The sequence below is a fragment of the Serinus canaria genome, chromosome 1A (assembly GCF_022539315.1).
Source record: "Serinus canaria isolate serCan28SL12 chromosome 1A, serCan2020, whole genome shotgun sequence".
Classification (NCBI taxonomy): domain Eukaryota; kingdom Metazoa; phylum Chordata; class Aves; order Passeriformes; family Fringillidae; genus Serinus; species Serinus canaria.
In genome coordinates, this window is record NC_066314.1 from 2,732,814 (window position 1) to 2,748,583 (window position 15,770).

General features: G+C 48.1%; 2 non-coding genes across 2 annotated transcripts; both read left to right on the forward strand.

Annotated features, from left to right (window-relative positions):
- Nucleotides 1–6,987: 6,987 nt before the first annotated feature.
- LOC115485276 (U5 spliceosomal RNA) lies at nt 6,988–7,102 on the forward strand. Its single transcript, XR_003946036.2, has one exon. It is a non-coding gene; the product is annotated as a U5 spliceosomal RNA (small nuclear RNA).
- Nucleotides 7,103–7,978: 876 nt separating this feature from the next.
- LOC115485275 (U5 spliceosomal RNA) lies at nt 7,979–8,093 on the forward strand. The gene has a single exon (XR_003946035.2). It is a non-coding gene; the product is annotated as a U5 spliceosomal RNA (small nuclear RNA).
- Nucleotides 8,094–15,770: the final 7,677 nt, after the last annotated feature.

Genomic DNA, 15,770 nt, shown 5'->3' on the forward strand with positions numbered 1-15,770 from the left:
TATTTCCCCTGTCTTTACCTGTGAGCCTCTTAGTTTCAAAATCATAATAATTCAGAGAGAAAGAGTTTACATTTTCCATTTCTCAAGAGGCTCCTGCCTTCCTTAGCAGTTTTCTTTTCAAACCAAAACACTATCCAAACCAGCCTGCTCTGAATGCAGCACACATCCCACACATAAAGGCAGAGCCATCCCACGTGCCAGGGCTACCTGCCTGTGCCCAAGGACCTGGAGAAGCAAACAGCACAGGAGTGTTGTCTCTGCAGGGGTGTGCATTGCTGCTGCTCGCAGCAGAGCCTGGCCAGCAGCATGGAAAGGTGAGCAGGAGCTCCAAGGGGGACATAACTCAGGTGTGCTGGTGCTGGGTGATGTAATGAGGTGAGAGAAACCCTCTGCTGGTGCTGTGAGAGGCAGTAACGATGAGGGATGATGTGGGAGGCTTGCAGAGGGACGTCACACTGCCGAGCGGTCCTGTGACTAAAGAGCAGCTGGAATTCAGGGGAAATAAGTGCAGGGTGGTGCACATGGGGAAAAGAAAGCAATCCTAACTTTGCCTACAGTGATGAGCTTTGAATGGGCTATTACTTACTCAGGAATGAGTTGGTGTTTATAATGAGCAGTTCTATGAACATGTCACCTCCGTGCTCAATGGCAGTGACAAAAAGCAAATTGAATGTTAAGAATTAATAGCAAAGGAATGGAGATCAAAATAGAAGCCATTATTACACCCCTGTGTAAATTCAGTGCGTGTCTGCCTCGGGAATGTTTTGAGCAGCTCTGCTGTTCCACCCACAGAAAGGATGCAGCAGAACTGGGAAAGATGTGCAGAAGGGCAATAGAGTGATCAAAGGTACAGAACAATGAAGTACTCCAGGAATATTTCATCTGAATAAGAGATGACAGCAGCAGAGTATGATAATAGTCTATCAGATTATGAGTGGCATGAAGAGGATGAAAGAGAGCAACTATTGTTTTTTGTTCCTTTGAAAAGACAAAAAGAGGGTGCTTGAGATGATAGCAGGTCAGAACAAAGGACTTGCTTCACACAAGGTGAAGGTAATCAAGAGATAATCCCCCCTTGCCTAGGGATACTGCAAATGCTGGAAGTTTACTCAATGGAAAAATGTTCAACAACTTGATGGGAAAATATTCATGGGATTCCTAGTAAATACAAAGATACTTCAGAAATAATTATGATTTTGTTCTCTAGAGGATATAAAAATATCTGCATTACCCAGTGTTTCACCTTATACTTTTCCTAAACTGGGCTGTGTAGACCCAGAGTGTGGGTGATGCTATCAGTGCTTGATTTCCTGTCTCCTCCAGAAAATATATTCCCTCAGAAGATTTATGGGGGAATCACCATGCCAGGAAGAGTTCAAAAGATGTGTAGATGTGGTGTTTAGGGACCTGGTTTAGGGGTGGGCTTGGTAATAATGGGTTAATGGTTAGACTCAATTATCTTAGAGGTATTTTACAACCCCAACTATTCTATGAATAAATGGTGAATGACTTGGGACTTTGTCCTGGCTTTTCAGGAGGGCAGCTCTCTGGATTCTTTGCTGGATAAGCTTCACGGCTCCTGAAGAAGTTTTTCCACACTAATTTTTCACATTTCCTGAATTATGTTATGCAGGATTTGAAGTCCTCAGAATTTTCTCAGGTCCTTGGAGGTTGGAGGACAATCAAACCTCACTGCTCTGTGGCTGTGTCATGAAGCTGATATTGACTCTCCAAAATAGGAGCAGATCAGGAGAGGAAAAGGATTTAACTCTACAAAAGAATATTTTCTGTGCCAGAATTCAATTCTACAAGACCATGTAAGGCCCCAGAAGCAGAGTCACAGTGCAAAGGGAATGAATATGATGGGGAATGCTGGGAGATACTTGTCAGGAAAAGCAAAAATGAATAAGTATCGTGCTCTGAGCGAGCGGACTGAGGGAGAGGAGAGAGAGGAGAGTAGAGGAGGAGAGTGCAGGAGCGAGGGAGAGGAGGGGAGAGAGAGGGCGGAGAGGAGCGGTCACGAGGAGAGGAGCGGCGCTGGAAGTTATGGGGAGGAAGAGACGTACGAAATGAGCTGAGACGGAGAGCGAGGAGGTAGAGAAGAGGAGTGCGCGGGAAGAGCGGAAGGAGAGCGAGAGGTTAGATTCGCGATGATGTGGAGAAGATTGAAGAGCTTATAAACACGAAGAGAACGACGTAAGTCGCAAGCCAAGAGACAGAGAAAGAGTGCAGCGAAGCAGCAAGAGATCGAGGGAAGAAAGCAAGAAAGAGCACGAGAAGTAACAGAGAAAGAGAACGATACTCAACGAGCATAATCGCGCACTATCAAACGAGCCAGCCTCATATCTCCTCATCCCTCTCCCTCTCCCTCTCCCTCTCCCTCTCCCTCCCCTCCCTCTCCCTCTCCCTCTCCCTCTCCCCATGGAAAAAAACCCACTCTATTAAGTGATATTACTGAGCTAATCTAAGGAAATTTAGGCAGGCAGATGATTCAGAAATATTTCGCTGCCCTTCAGCAGCAGAAACAATCAGTGGGAATCTTGTCTGCCATGGACAGAGCTGGATATTTTCACTGGTGAGGCACAGGAGAGTTGGAAGGAGGCAAAGCCCTTCTGAAAGAGTGGAAATGCCAGAGTTCAGGGTATGATGTTCAGCCAGGTCATGGAGTGACTGTGGACAGGTGTGTTTTACAGCCCTACCTGTGCCCTGCCTTGTTCCCTCTCTCTCCATCCCTCATGAAGGCTTACCTGAGGTACAGGTTGGTTTTTATGAGGGATTCACCTTGTCCATTTGCAAGCCAAGGTGCACGGGTGTCTTCAGCCCTGGAGAAGTGATGAGGACCACACACACACTTGAGAGCCTGGAGCACCCAGGCTGTGCCAGAATCATCTTGGGAAGGTGTGGGCTGGGTGTGGAGGCAGAACAGATGGTTGTCAGTGCTGTGTTTAGAAACATGAGACAAGGAGGTGCACCAGGAGCCAACAACTCGAGGTCATGCACCCATTGGAGAGTCAACCCCTGTGTCCTGCATGACATCCCCTAAAACTCTTTCCTTCTGACAGCCCCTGCTTGGAGAGCAGCACGAGCAGCACCCAAGCTGGGCTGGACATGAGAATTTGGAAGTGATAGCCCGTGGTGAACACAGTGGACAGGTGGAGCAGTCACACAGAGTTATCATCTGTGGGGAAAAAAATCTCTGCCCAAAGGGATTGGGATGAGTCAGGCTAAGGATGCTGTAATTGAATAAAAATACTTGTGCTTTCCTGCAGTTCAGCTAATCCACATTAGCAGTTCACTCAGATTTCCTTCCCTCTGACAACAAGAGCACAGAATCAAGGGAATTTAGGGCAAAAATGCACCAGGTACATTTTTAACAAAAGATGATTTAAGTGAAATGTGCTGGCCACCTTTCTCCTCTCCTCCACTCAGACTGACCTTCACCCAATCTGGCTTCAGAGAAGAATTTATCTGGGGAGTGAATATGCAGCAGGTTGCCCTTCCCTGGACAGATCCCTGTCTCCAAGCACACAGCAGGCTGAGGTCAGCACAGGGAGCTGAATTTTCATCAGGAACAGACCCTTTTGTTGTGGTTTGTAGCTCTGGACACTGAGATCAGGAAGGAGATCAGGTTGCCTGCTCTTACCTTTATCAGGTTTTTCTTCCAGCAGGTGACATCATCTTATTGATAAAGGTCAGCTCCTTTCTGAGTCATTGAATATTAGAGGTGGCTGGAGGCAGGGGCAGGGAGTGATTTGATGTGACAGGGCAGGAGGGAGCACACCAGCAGTGCAGCAGGACACAGGCTGCAGGAAGGGGCCGTGCCATGATCCATTGTGACAAGGGGAGAGCTGTGGATGGATGGTCCAGCAGCCTGAAGTGACCCAGCAAGGGCAGGATGGAGAGAGGCAAAAACCGCCATGGTGTGTGTGCAAATGGGACAAATCCAGAGTGATCTTCCCTAGCTGAGGATGGGAGCAGATTTATTGTGTGAGATCTTCTGACATCATGAACCAGGTCCTTTCCTTAGAGCTCATCCTATTCCACCCCCTGCCATGGCAGGGGCACCTCCCACTGTCCTAGGCTGCTCTAAGCTCCATCCAGCCTGGCCTTGGGCACTTCCAGGGATCCAGGGACAGCCTCAGCTTCTCTGGGCACCCTCTGCCAGGGCCTCCCCACCCTCACAAGAGAGCATTTCCTCCTGACATCTCATCTAAACCTACTTTATTCCAGCATAAAGCCATTAATTCTTTGTTTTAAGATGCAGAGCACAGCAGTCCAGGCTGGACCCAGGATGTGGATCCAGGAGAGCAGGGGAGAGGCAGCAGCAGGGATTCTGCTCTGTGGAAAAGAGAAGCAGGAGCAGGAGCTTATGATATCCATCACTTGCCATGTGCTGCTTGACTAACCTGAACATGCATTTAAAGACACCAGGTTTGCTCCCAGGAGATTTCTCCTTCTTCCAAAGGGCTGTTTCTCATGCATTCAGCATCCAAGCATTTTGAGAAAAGGGCTCTCTGTTCCTGCAGGCTCAGGAAGGCAGGGACAGCTGGTAGCTGTTTCCTTCCAGCCCTCTTCCTTTCCCATCCTGTGAAATTTCACGCCAGCTGTGGTCACCTGTTTGATTTCTCTTTGAGTGCCTGCCTTCCTCCACAAATTAATTTTGATTATTGTCTTGCCCGGCAGGGAGGGAACTCTTAGTGGGTGAGCCTGTAGCACTCACTCTCTTTATACCCTTCTCTTTTTCCCCTGCACTGAGGCTAATTTTGTGGTTCTCTGCCTTGCCCAAAACCCAGTTCTGAAGTGTCATCTCCATTACATCACAGCTGCCTGCTGTGGGGCTTATGGCTCACAATCCACTCAGTTACTTGTGATTAAAACTGATTGCAAACCCTATCCTGGCTGCTCAGCCTGGGAATTGGGAACGTCTTCATCATTTCTGACAGCAGATCTTGAGGCCTTAGATGAGCCTGGCAGGACAAGATCTTCACAGGCTGATGGGAGTGGGAGAAGAATGTGGATCTGTGAGAAAGAGATGGTGATTTAGGAAAAAAAAACAAAAACAGAAGGGCTGAGGTTAGAACCCTCCAAGATGAAATTTGGGAAAAGAGGAGGTGAAAATAAATCTCAGCTCTTTGGACTGCCAGGACCATCCCTAGGAATAGGTGATGGAGGAAATGGGGTAGCAGAGAAAAGAAGACCCCTGCTCAAGCCTTCACTCAGTTTGGGGCATCAGCAACTCGTGGAATCAGTGTGGATGTTCCTGGAAAAACAAAAAAGAGCTGCTGTGCTTCTTCCCAACAGCAGCAGCAGCAGCAGATCACAGTCTCAGGATTCTCCTGCACTTCTGCATCTGCTGCTGCTCCATCCTGTTCCCTTTGTATAGCTGCAGCCACTCAGCCCCCTGGATCAGAGCAGGGCTGCAAAATTAAATTGTGCAGAGTGATGGAGCCTTAAATGTGCTCAGAGGGTTTGGATCTTGCTCCAGACTGAGCTGCACCACCTTCCTGCTGGCCTGAAGTTTGGCTTGATTTCAGAGATTTATATACTTAGCATTAACTATGGACTTTACATTGATTATATAATACCTGTAATTAGTTAAAACTAATTCATAAAATATTGTAAAATATCATAAATATTACATATCTTTATATCATAACCCACTTGTTTTTCCCCACCGGGAATTAACTATGGACTTTGCATTTATTATATAATAAATGTAATGTTTTAAATTAATAAATAAAATCTTGTGAAATATCATAAATATTACATATCTTTATATAATAATTCACTGGTTGATTCCCACCTGCTCTTGTTGGGGATCCAGTGCTTTGTGTTGAACTACAGCCTGATTTCCAGAGTTTGTTCTGAGGCGACAGAAAATCCACCAGACTCCTCAGGACCTTTTCCCAGCATGCTAAATCCTCTCCCTGATTCACCTCAGTCTTTACCTCCTGCAGCCTGATTTGAGCAATGTTTTCTCTCATTTCCTCTGAAACTCCCCTGCAGAATCAGCCAAACATCTCCAGAACCTCTCCAGTGTCACCCCCAGGAACTGAACGGGGTAAGTTTGACACATCTCCTGCTCAGAGTTTGTCCTTCTGAGTCACTTTTGCTGCTCTCTCCTGATGTCTCTCCAAGCACTGGGAGCTCCCTTGGGGGCGCAGAGATCAGAGCAGGGTGTCCCCCCTTCTGCCATGCCCAGATGAGAAATGACTCTCCTCATCTCGCTCACCCTGCATCCAGGGGCTGAGTCAGCCCTGCTCAGGGATTGCAGGCAATGCTCTGAGACTTTTTCTCAAATCATGGCATTGGAGTTGCTGCCTTCCAGCACAGATTCTCCCCCTCCTGCCCGTGCTACAAGGGATTTTTTTTTTTTTTTTTTTTTAATTAAAGCAAACCCTTGCAGAGAGTCTGTGCCCTGGGACCATCTAACTCAAGGCATGGAGCTGATGTGCCCCTGCCAGCAGCCCAGTCACAAAGATTCTCACCAGAGTCACCCAAAAGAGTCTCATTTTCTGCATCAGCAGGGGCTCTCAAGATGTCCCTGGATCCCAGGAATGTCCAAGGCCAGGCGGGACAAGGCTTGGAGCAGCCTGGAACAGTGGAAGGAGTCCCTGCCCATGGCAGGGGCGGCACTGGATGGGGTTTGGGGTCCCTTCCCACCGAAACCATCCTGGGATTCTGTGCTGGTTAGGAACGGGAGCTGAGCTGAGCCAGCTGACACTCCCCTAGAACTCATTTACTGTGTCTCATTAGCATTCGGCTAATTTGCATACCCAGGGTGCACCGCGGGCCTGAGTAGCCTCACTCTGCTCAAAATTCCCACTTCTGCCGTGGGAACTCTTGGGTGGGGACACGGGGCAGGCTGTGACACTGCCGGGGGACCCGTCTGGGGAGAGCCCAGGGTCACAGTGGGAGGTGGAGAAGCTCAGCCTGTCCTGCAGGGGAACAGCCGTGCGGGGCAGGGCCTGGGGAGGGCCGTAGAGCATGCTTCGGTTTCTCTTCAGATCGAACAAATCTTTCGCCTTTTACTAAAGATTTCCGTGGAGAGGAACAACCACGAGTGACTTGGAATTTTTGGTGGCTCTGCTGTAGCAGAGCTGCTCCTATATTAGTCAAAAATTAGAGCAGACTTGGCGAGAGTTGTGGGGAGAGGCTTAGCATGGATTGGGCAGTGACCCAGCCTGTCCAAGCTGAGGGAGTGAGGTATTTGGGTTTAGGAATTGCATCCTCCACCCTGCACCTTTGGCAGTGGCTCCAGAGATGCTGCAAGGGCTGGAGCCCTGTGCTCTGGATCTGGGGGTGCTCACCTGGAGAGGAGGAGGCTCCAGGGAGAGCTCAGAGTCCCTGCTGGGGTCTGAAGGGGCTGATGGAAAAGGAGGTGCGTGGACTTTTTACCCCAGCAGATACTGAGAGTCTGAGGGGAAATGATTTTAAACTAGAACTGGGAGATTTAGGTGGGATATTGGGTAGAAATTCTTCCCTGTGAGGGTGGGCAGGCCCTGGCACAGGGTGTCCAGAGAAGCTGTGTCCGCCCCTGGATCCCTGGCAGTGTCCAAGGCCAGGCTGGAGTGCTTGGAGTGACCTGGGACAGTGGGAGGTGTTCCTGCCATGGCAGGGGCGGCACTGGATGGGCTTTGGGTCCCTTCCCACCCAAACCATCCTGGGATTCTGTGCTGGTTAGGAACGGGAGCTGAGCTGAGCCAGCTGACACTCCCCTAGAACTCATTTACTGTGTCTCATTAGCATTCGGCTAATTTGCATACCCAGGGTGCACCGCGGGCCTGAGTAGCCTCACTCTGCTCAAAATTCCCACTTCTGCCGTGGGAACTCTTGGGTGGGGACACGGGGCAGGCTGTGACACTGCCGGGGGACCCGTCTGGGGAGAGCCCAGGGTCACAGTGGGAGGTGGAGAAGCTCAGCCTGTCCTGCAGGGGAACAGCCGTGCGGGGCAGGGCCTGGGGAGGGGCTACAGAGCATGCTCCGGTTTCTCTTCAGATCGAACAAATCTTTCGCCTTTTACTAAAGATTTCCGTGGAGAGGAACAATCACGAGTGACTTGGAATTTTTGGTGGCTCTGCTATAGCAGAGCTGCTCTTATAGTAGTCAAAAATTAGAGCAGACCTTGGCGAGTGTTGTGGGGAGAGGCTTAGCATGGAATGGGCAATGACCCAGCCTGTCCAAGCTGAGGGAGTGAGGTATTTGGGTTTAGGAATTGCATCCTCCACCCTGCACCTTTGGCAGTGGCTCCAGATGAGGCTTCAGAGATGCTGCAAGGGCTGGAGCCCTGTGCTCTGGATCTGGGGGTGCTCACCTGGAGAGGAGGAGGCTCCAGGGAGAGCTCAGAGCCCCTGCTGGGGTCTGAAGGGGCTGATGGAAAAGGAGGTGCGTGGCTTTTTACCCCAGCAGATACTGAGAGCATGAAGGGAAATGGTTTTAAACTAGAACTGGGAGATTTAGGTGGGATATTGGGTAGAAATTCTTCCCTGTGAGGGTGGGCAGGCCCTGGCACAGGGTGCCCAGAGAAGCTGGGGCTGCCCCTGGATCCCTGGCAGTGCCCAAGGCCAGGCTGGATGGGGCTTGGAGTGACCTGGGATAGTGGAAGGTGTCCCTGCCATGGCAGGGGGTGGAACAGGATGATCTTTAAAGTCCTTTCCAACCCAAACCATTCCTAGGCTCTGTTCTTACCTCTGAAGCAGCCCCTGGTGCCAAGGGGAAGAAATAGCTCCTCCCAAAGGGATGTACATCCAAAATTATGGGTAAGATTTGCCAAGTTAAGGTTGTGTGTTTACCAAAGTGGCACCTCTATCATGAATTCAATCTGCCCACTCTTTGGGACCGTTTTCACCATAATTCATTTTTAAGGTTAGAAAATGAAGACTTTAGACCATCCACCCCCCTCTCCTTCAAGAAATGAGTTTCCTGTCTTTATTTTTTGCATGCCTTCATTTCCTGCCTTAATTTCCCCTGCTTTTAAAAGGAGCAAAATCTTCTGTTTGCACAAGTGAAACCCAGGGTGACAAATTTTCCCTCCCAGAAAACCCCTCCACCTCTGGGCGAAGTGTGGCATCTGTCTGAGAGCACAGGGAAATGTTTTTCTGTGTTCACACCAGCCCAGAGTCAGGTCCTGCTGCCTTAATTGAGATACCGAGCAGAGCACTGCATTTATTTGGAATAATAAAGGGAAATGTCCCAGGTGGGAAGTGTCCAGGACATGCTACAGACCCTGAATGAGATGCCTGGCTTGCAAGGTCTTGGCTTGAAGTGCTTGGCATCATTGTTGGCATCTTGGCAGTGCTGTAAACACCACAGTCATCCCATCTTTTCCTTTGGCTCCTGCCCTGGAAGCCCCTCTTGTCATCTTCTCTTGGTCATTCTCCACAGACACGATTTGGATGCATTTGTGGCTGTGCTTGTGGTGACCTTGCTGTTCTGGAGGCTGTAAGATCACCTTGAAGACCTGCATGGACATCCCTGGTGAGTGGGAAAGGCTGGAGGAAAAGATGCTTGGGTTTACAGGCTGTTAAAAATGAAAATAAACTGTGTGGCATTGGGTCTGTGGGAGGTGGATGATTGTTCTCTGCAGAGTTTGGAGGGAGAGAACATTCCCACATCTGCTGTGGGACCTGCAAACAGTCCCTCCATGGCACAGAGTCAGAGCCACTCATCCCTCACATGAGTGGGATGAGGTGGAACAAAAAACAAGGGGAATTTGCATCACCAGGCTCACATTTTCCCTACAGCTTTTTAGGGTTTAGGCTTCCAAACCCAGCCTGGCTACCCAAAGCAGACTCCTGCTTTTAAACAGCACTGAAATTGAGGGGCAGAGATTCCCCCACAGGATGCCTGGGATGCTCAGTGTCAGTGCCCAGCCAAAATTAACCTGCAACCTGCAACCAAGAGGCTGCCAGTGACAAGCAGCAGCTTTGAAGGTCACCTCGCCCTCAAGTAAATAAATAAATAGTAAATAAGAAATCAGGCAGCAATGAATAAACCAGAGACATTCCACTGGCTTGGACTTGATTTTGTTGGTTTTTTTTTTTATTTCTTCTCTGCTCTTTTCACTTTCACATGCTCAAAGGTCGGTGCTAATAGGAGACCCCTCTAATTGCTCAGGCCAGGGTGCTGCAGTGGGCATGTCTCAGAGTTCCTGAGACCAGCCCAGAGCCCAAGCTGGGAGCACAAATCCTGTCATGCCCACAGCTGATGGCTGCCATGAGACCTTCTGCCAGTCCCAGCCCATGGCAGGTGGGAGGATGCTCTGCAAATACTGGGTTTGCCTCTTAGACCACTGCAGTAGATGACTGACCCCCATCCAGGGAATAATGTGCTCTGACTCCATGGTTCAGGAAGGCTGAACAAATGCTTAAGTAAGCTATACCATATTACACTAATACTATACTAAATTACATACTAAAGAGATACTATACTGAATACTTGTGGGGATTCACATTGTCTGAACCTGAGAGAGGCAGAGAAAAGAATGAGCAAAACAATTCTTACCTCATTTACTGCTCCTGTGTTGCTCACCATTGGAATGCGTTGTGGGAGATTGTTTACCCGAAGGGAATTGATAATTGGATTCTGGTGTGAGGGTTTTGATTCACTGACCAGTTGAATCCAGGTGTGTGTGTGTCTCAGGACTCTGGGCTGACAGTCACCAGATGTTGTGCAGTTGAGTTGAGTGCTTGTCAGGTTCTATTTGGATGTGATGTAACATAGTGTAATATAATAAAGAATAATATAGTATATATAATATATGATTCAGTTTAGAGCAATATAATACAGAATAATATAGTACAATAAAGTAATTAATTACCCTTCTGATAAGATGGAGTCGTCATTATCATTCCTCCCAGACGTCAGGTAAAAATATCACCTATAAATACTAAAGAGACACTCAAGAAAAACCCACGACTGTCTCCAACCATCACAACACAGCTTTTACCCAACTGGCCAATCAATCCAAACAGCCATCACCTTCACTAAACAATCTCCAAACACATTCCCCATGTGCCAAACAACGGGAGCAGCAAGTAGACATAGGAATTGTGTTCTCTTCTCTGAGCTTCTCACTGCCTTCCCCAGGAGAAATCCTGGGAGGGAGAATTGTAATTCCCACAGACCACAGTCTTTGCCTTTTACACCACAATCCTTGCTGAAGGGACGTGGTGGTGCCAGGTGTTTGTTTTCCTGCTCCTCCCTGCCATGCCTAATGAGATCCTGGCTCTGCAAGCTCAGAGTTGACTTTTTCCAGCAGTTCCTGCAGCTTGGCCACATGGCCAGGGACGAGACAGTCTGAAATCACACAGGGAGCTGTGCCAGAGCTATTTCTGGTTGTGTTGGTGCCATGCTGGACCCATCTGCTGCCTCTGAAGGGCTGCTCACAGAAGGAGGTGCAGGAGATGGAGACTTGCTTCAGCTCTTTCTTCTCGAGCACTCTGCTCACAGCCAAGGGAGGGCTGTGCCTCACCTCTCAGAGAGCTCTGGCTCTTGGGCACCCATCCATGATTAATGATTAATCAGTAACTTTCCTCTTCCTTCCTCACTTTTTTCCTTTTTATTTAAGAGCCACAGCCAGTGGCTCCTCTGCAGGCAGGATTCTGGATGAGCTGACAGGACAGTTTCCCAGGGATGCTCTCCAGGTGCAGATGCTGCACCAATTGAGCCCAGTGCTGTCCCAAAAGGGACAACGCTCACTCAGGCAAATTTTTGTCACGCTCCAGGTCATAAAACTCATTTCCTGGCATCAGGCTTGGAAAACAACAGGTTGAGGGGCATGACATTCCTAGCTGCCAACCAGCACAGCCTTAGCAGGACTCAATATTTTGCCCATGTCACTGGCTACTCCCACTGTAGTCCAGCAGGAGCCAGAGGTGGATGACAGGGAAATTTTTTTCCTCTTAAAGAAATGCACCCTTGGAACATGCTCATGTTCACAGATCTTGTCCTTTTTGGTCTGGCTGTCACTGACACTTTTGAAATGAGACCAAACAATCCAGCTGCAGTTGAAGAGCACCTCACATTGCTGCTATCCACCTCTCCCCTTTGTGCTGGGTAGATTGATGTATCTATAAAAATGTGGGATCCCATATGTTTAAGGATCCCTGACCAGCAATGTGAGGAAGAGCTCTCATTCACCAGCAGTGTGAAGAGGAGCTCTCCATAGACTATGGAAAAAATTCCATGTTTTCCTGAAGGCTTGTAACCATGGAGTTCATCCTGCAGTGCAAGGAAAAGCATGATGCCTGTTTAGGAAAAACCCTAACCCTGAACCCCTGAATCATAAGAAACTGTAACTTCTAGAAGCAATGACTGCTCTGAAAAGAGCATCCCTGAGGGAATGAGGGACAGGGGGGGCAGGCAGCAGAACTTGTGTAGACACTCTAGAAATAAACAAAACTGGGTTTTGTTATTAAAGAAATACAACCTGGTGGTGTTTTCTTCTTCCTGTTGTAGCAGGAAGATGTCTGTAATGATGATGTCAGTTCTTCACATCACAAAGAACAGGGTGCCCAGAGCAGCTGTGGCTGCCCCTGGATTGCTGGAAGTGCCCAAGGCCAGGCTGGACAGGGCTTGGAGCAGCCTGGGATGGTGGAAGGTGTCCCTGCCCATGGCAGGGGTGGCACTGGATGATCTTTAAGGTCCCTTCCCATCCAAACCATTCCATGATTTTATGATAACAAACTTCCCATGAGTTAATGTGTGTGATGACCAATGCTGGGAGCAACCAGGATGACACATCTGCAAATTCCTCACCTCATGGACACATCCATCACCTCAGGCTGATCCACCCTCTCAGCTCCTTCCCAGCACTGCTCTGAGATGTTCCCACCAGGAGCATTGTCACTTCCAGCTTTCCCAGCAGCCCAGGAAGGACAATGAGGACACCAACCAAAGCTCTCCATCCATTACCTGCAGCTCTGATGGGGTGGCTCCAGACCTGACCCTCCCTACATAGGTGGCAGTGCCAGTGTCCCCAAAACTGGCAGGAATTATCTCCTAGAAAATAGAAACTGGCTGGCAGGAGACCAGGTGATCTTGTCCTGATTTCCTCACTATTGACTCTTCCCCAATTAACATGATAATTGCTACCCCATGGGCCAGACATGATTAATCAGTAATTTTCCTCTTCCTTCCTTTTTTTTTTTTTTTTCTTTTTATTTAAGAGCAGCTGGGAAATGTCATTCTCTCCTCCAGTAGAGTTTGAAAGCTCCTCCATCTGGACCATCAAATTCTCGATGTAAACACAGGGAAAGGAGGAGGGACCAGAAGAATGGGATCCCCAGGGAACCCCTCCACACCCCTCCTGTCCCTGCCTGAGGTGACTTTCTCCCCCTTCCCTCATTGTCCTGGCCTTTAGGAGCAGAGCCAGCCACTCCACTGAAGGGGAACTGAATAAGTGACTGTAAATTAAAATTAACATCCAGCAGCAAGGAGTACAAAGCCATGATTAATGGCCTTTTAATGCTCCACTGTTCCACACTCAGAGCACTTTGTTTTAATGGTGCATGCGGGGCATGGAGGATGAAGAGTGTGTGGATGTGAGAACAGAACACATCTGAGGAATTCTCACCTTTAAGGAGAGATAATCCAGCTCTCTTTAGCTTAGAATTACACAGAGAAGCCTCATATCCACCTCATCTCATCAAGTGCATCACAACTAAAAATGGAAGGGAGCAAAGTCATTAAAAGAAATGTCCTCTAACCAGCACTTATTCATAATTGTTTTTCTGCTTTGGGTTTAATTATAATGTGGACCAATTGATTAATTAAGTTTCTATAACCTCCTCCACCCTTGCCCTAAGGAAGGCTCCAGTCAGACTTGCTGAATGATAATTATTTGTCTTTCAACCTAAGAGTTACAGCTTCTTCAGGGCCGTGTCCATAGACAACATTTCCAGCTGTTCATCATTCCATGTGTTGATATGTGCCAATAATTATCCACATCACTTGGGTACAGGAGAACTTGGAAAAGCCATGCAGGCAGCAGTCATTCTTAAATAATCCTTTTTTTTTTCTTTTTTTTTAAATTAAAAATTGCCTCCTAAAAGCATTTTCAAATAACTTCTATCCAAGAACAGGATCACACCACGCTCAAGTTTAGCCAGTGTGACAGCAGCCAGCACCTAATGACAGGTTGTGATTTGCAGCAGGGATGATCAAGGTCAAATGGGATGAAACTGTGATCAAGTGAGATAGTTATTAGTAAGTGAGATACTTGTTAATGATCCCCTCAGCTCTTGGAATAGCTACTCCTCCTGCTGTTCTGTGATGCAGAGTAGACTTTTCCTCATGATCCAGTCTGGATGACTTTTTGGAGAAAAAGGTTCTTGAGGCATTATCTTGACTGTAATAACTCAGATTATTGATTTCCCTGGGGAGGAAAGGGTTGGATGAGGAGTTCATGTGGTGATGTCCGCATGTAATTCCTGCAGCTGCTGGGATGAGCTCCATCCTTCCACTCAGGCTGATCACACGACCTTTGCCTTTGGGAATCTGCTTAAAAGCCCTCCTGCTCAGTAATGCACTGCAAAAGGTCTCTGGTGATACAGGTCCCTGCATTTCCCTAGGGATAAACTCCTGCTAAAGGAATAATCTGCATCAAAGGCAGCTGTTAGAAAGAGAGCAGCAATACAACAGCATCAAACTTGGCAAGTGGCTCCTCCAGGAAACCAAAGCATTTTGGATTTTACAGCTCCCCACCACACTGACCCTGCTTGAGGTTTCTTTTTCTTATTTTGCAGGAACAAGTACAGGGAGATTTATACCCGGGAATATTGCTTGACACAAATTGAATGGCAGGTATAATTATGTATAAAAGCTCTCTTGTTGCAGGAAAGAAAAAAAATCTGGTTTGTGGGTTGAAAAAAGGAAAACAAAAGCAGTCTATTCCACAGTCAGACAGAGGAGAGGTTTGTTAGTGCTGCTATTGATCAGTAACTATGGCAAAGCCCTGAGAAACTCTAATATGAGTTTAATACAAGGAGTAACTGAATGATCTCATTGCAGGATTCATGATCCAGAGCAGGATTTGAGCTGCTGATGGTCAAATCTTTGACCTCCTCTGCTCCCCTAGTAAACATCTACTGGCAAAAACTCCTTGACAGTCTCGTGGTGCAGCTGGTAGCCCTGGATTCCCAGCTGGTTCCCCTGGGGAGTGCAGAGGTCCAGCTGGTTTTTCTGGAAGGGAGGCTCTTCTGGAGCATCCCACGTCGTTCTGGATGGCAGAATGTGCACAGCACTGCTTCCATCCCAGCTGGGAAAGCTGACAGCCCTGGGAACTCTACCAAGCACAGGAATAGCAAACAGGATGCTGTGATGGCTGACAAAGGCAGGGAAATATCCAAAGGAAGAAAATCACCAGCCCGTGTAGCCCATAAACCTGATGGCACCACAATTTTGGATAACAACAGTTCACTACCACAGGCTATCTCCCTACAAAAGCAGAGCACATTTGGGATCTACATGTGGCCTCTTCAGGGCTCAATGCCCTGACAAACTTCTTAAGAGATTTTGGGTTTTTAAGAGGTTTTAGGTTTCTCCTTGGGAAAACTTTGGCAAAGCAGGAGGACACATACTCTGTGAGTGGTGTTATTTGCATGGCAGTGCTGCTGATGGTACCAGGAATGGTTTGCAAACAGCAGGAACACTTGTTCCAGGGTAAGAGGCTCATCACTGGTTTGATGAAGCCTGAAAACACATCCCATGTCCCAACACACTCTGCTCAGGAATCGCTGGCAAGGACTGAGACAGCTTTTCTCTGCCGT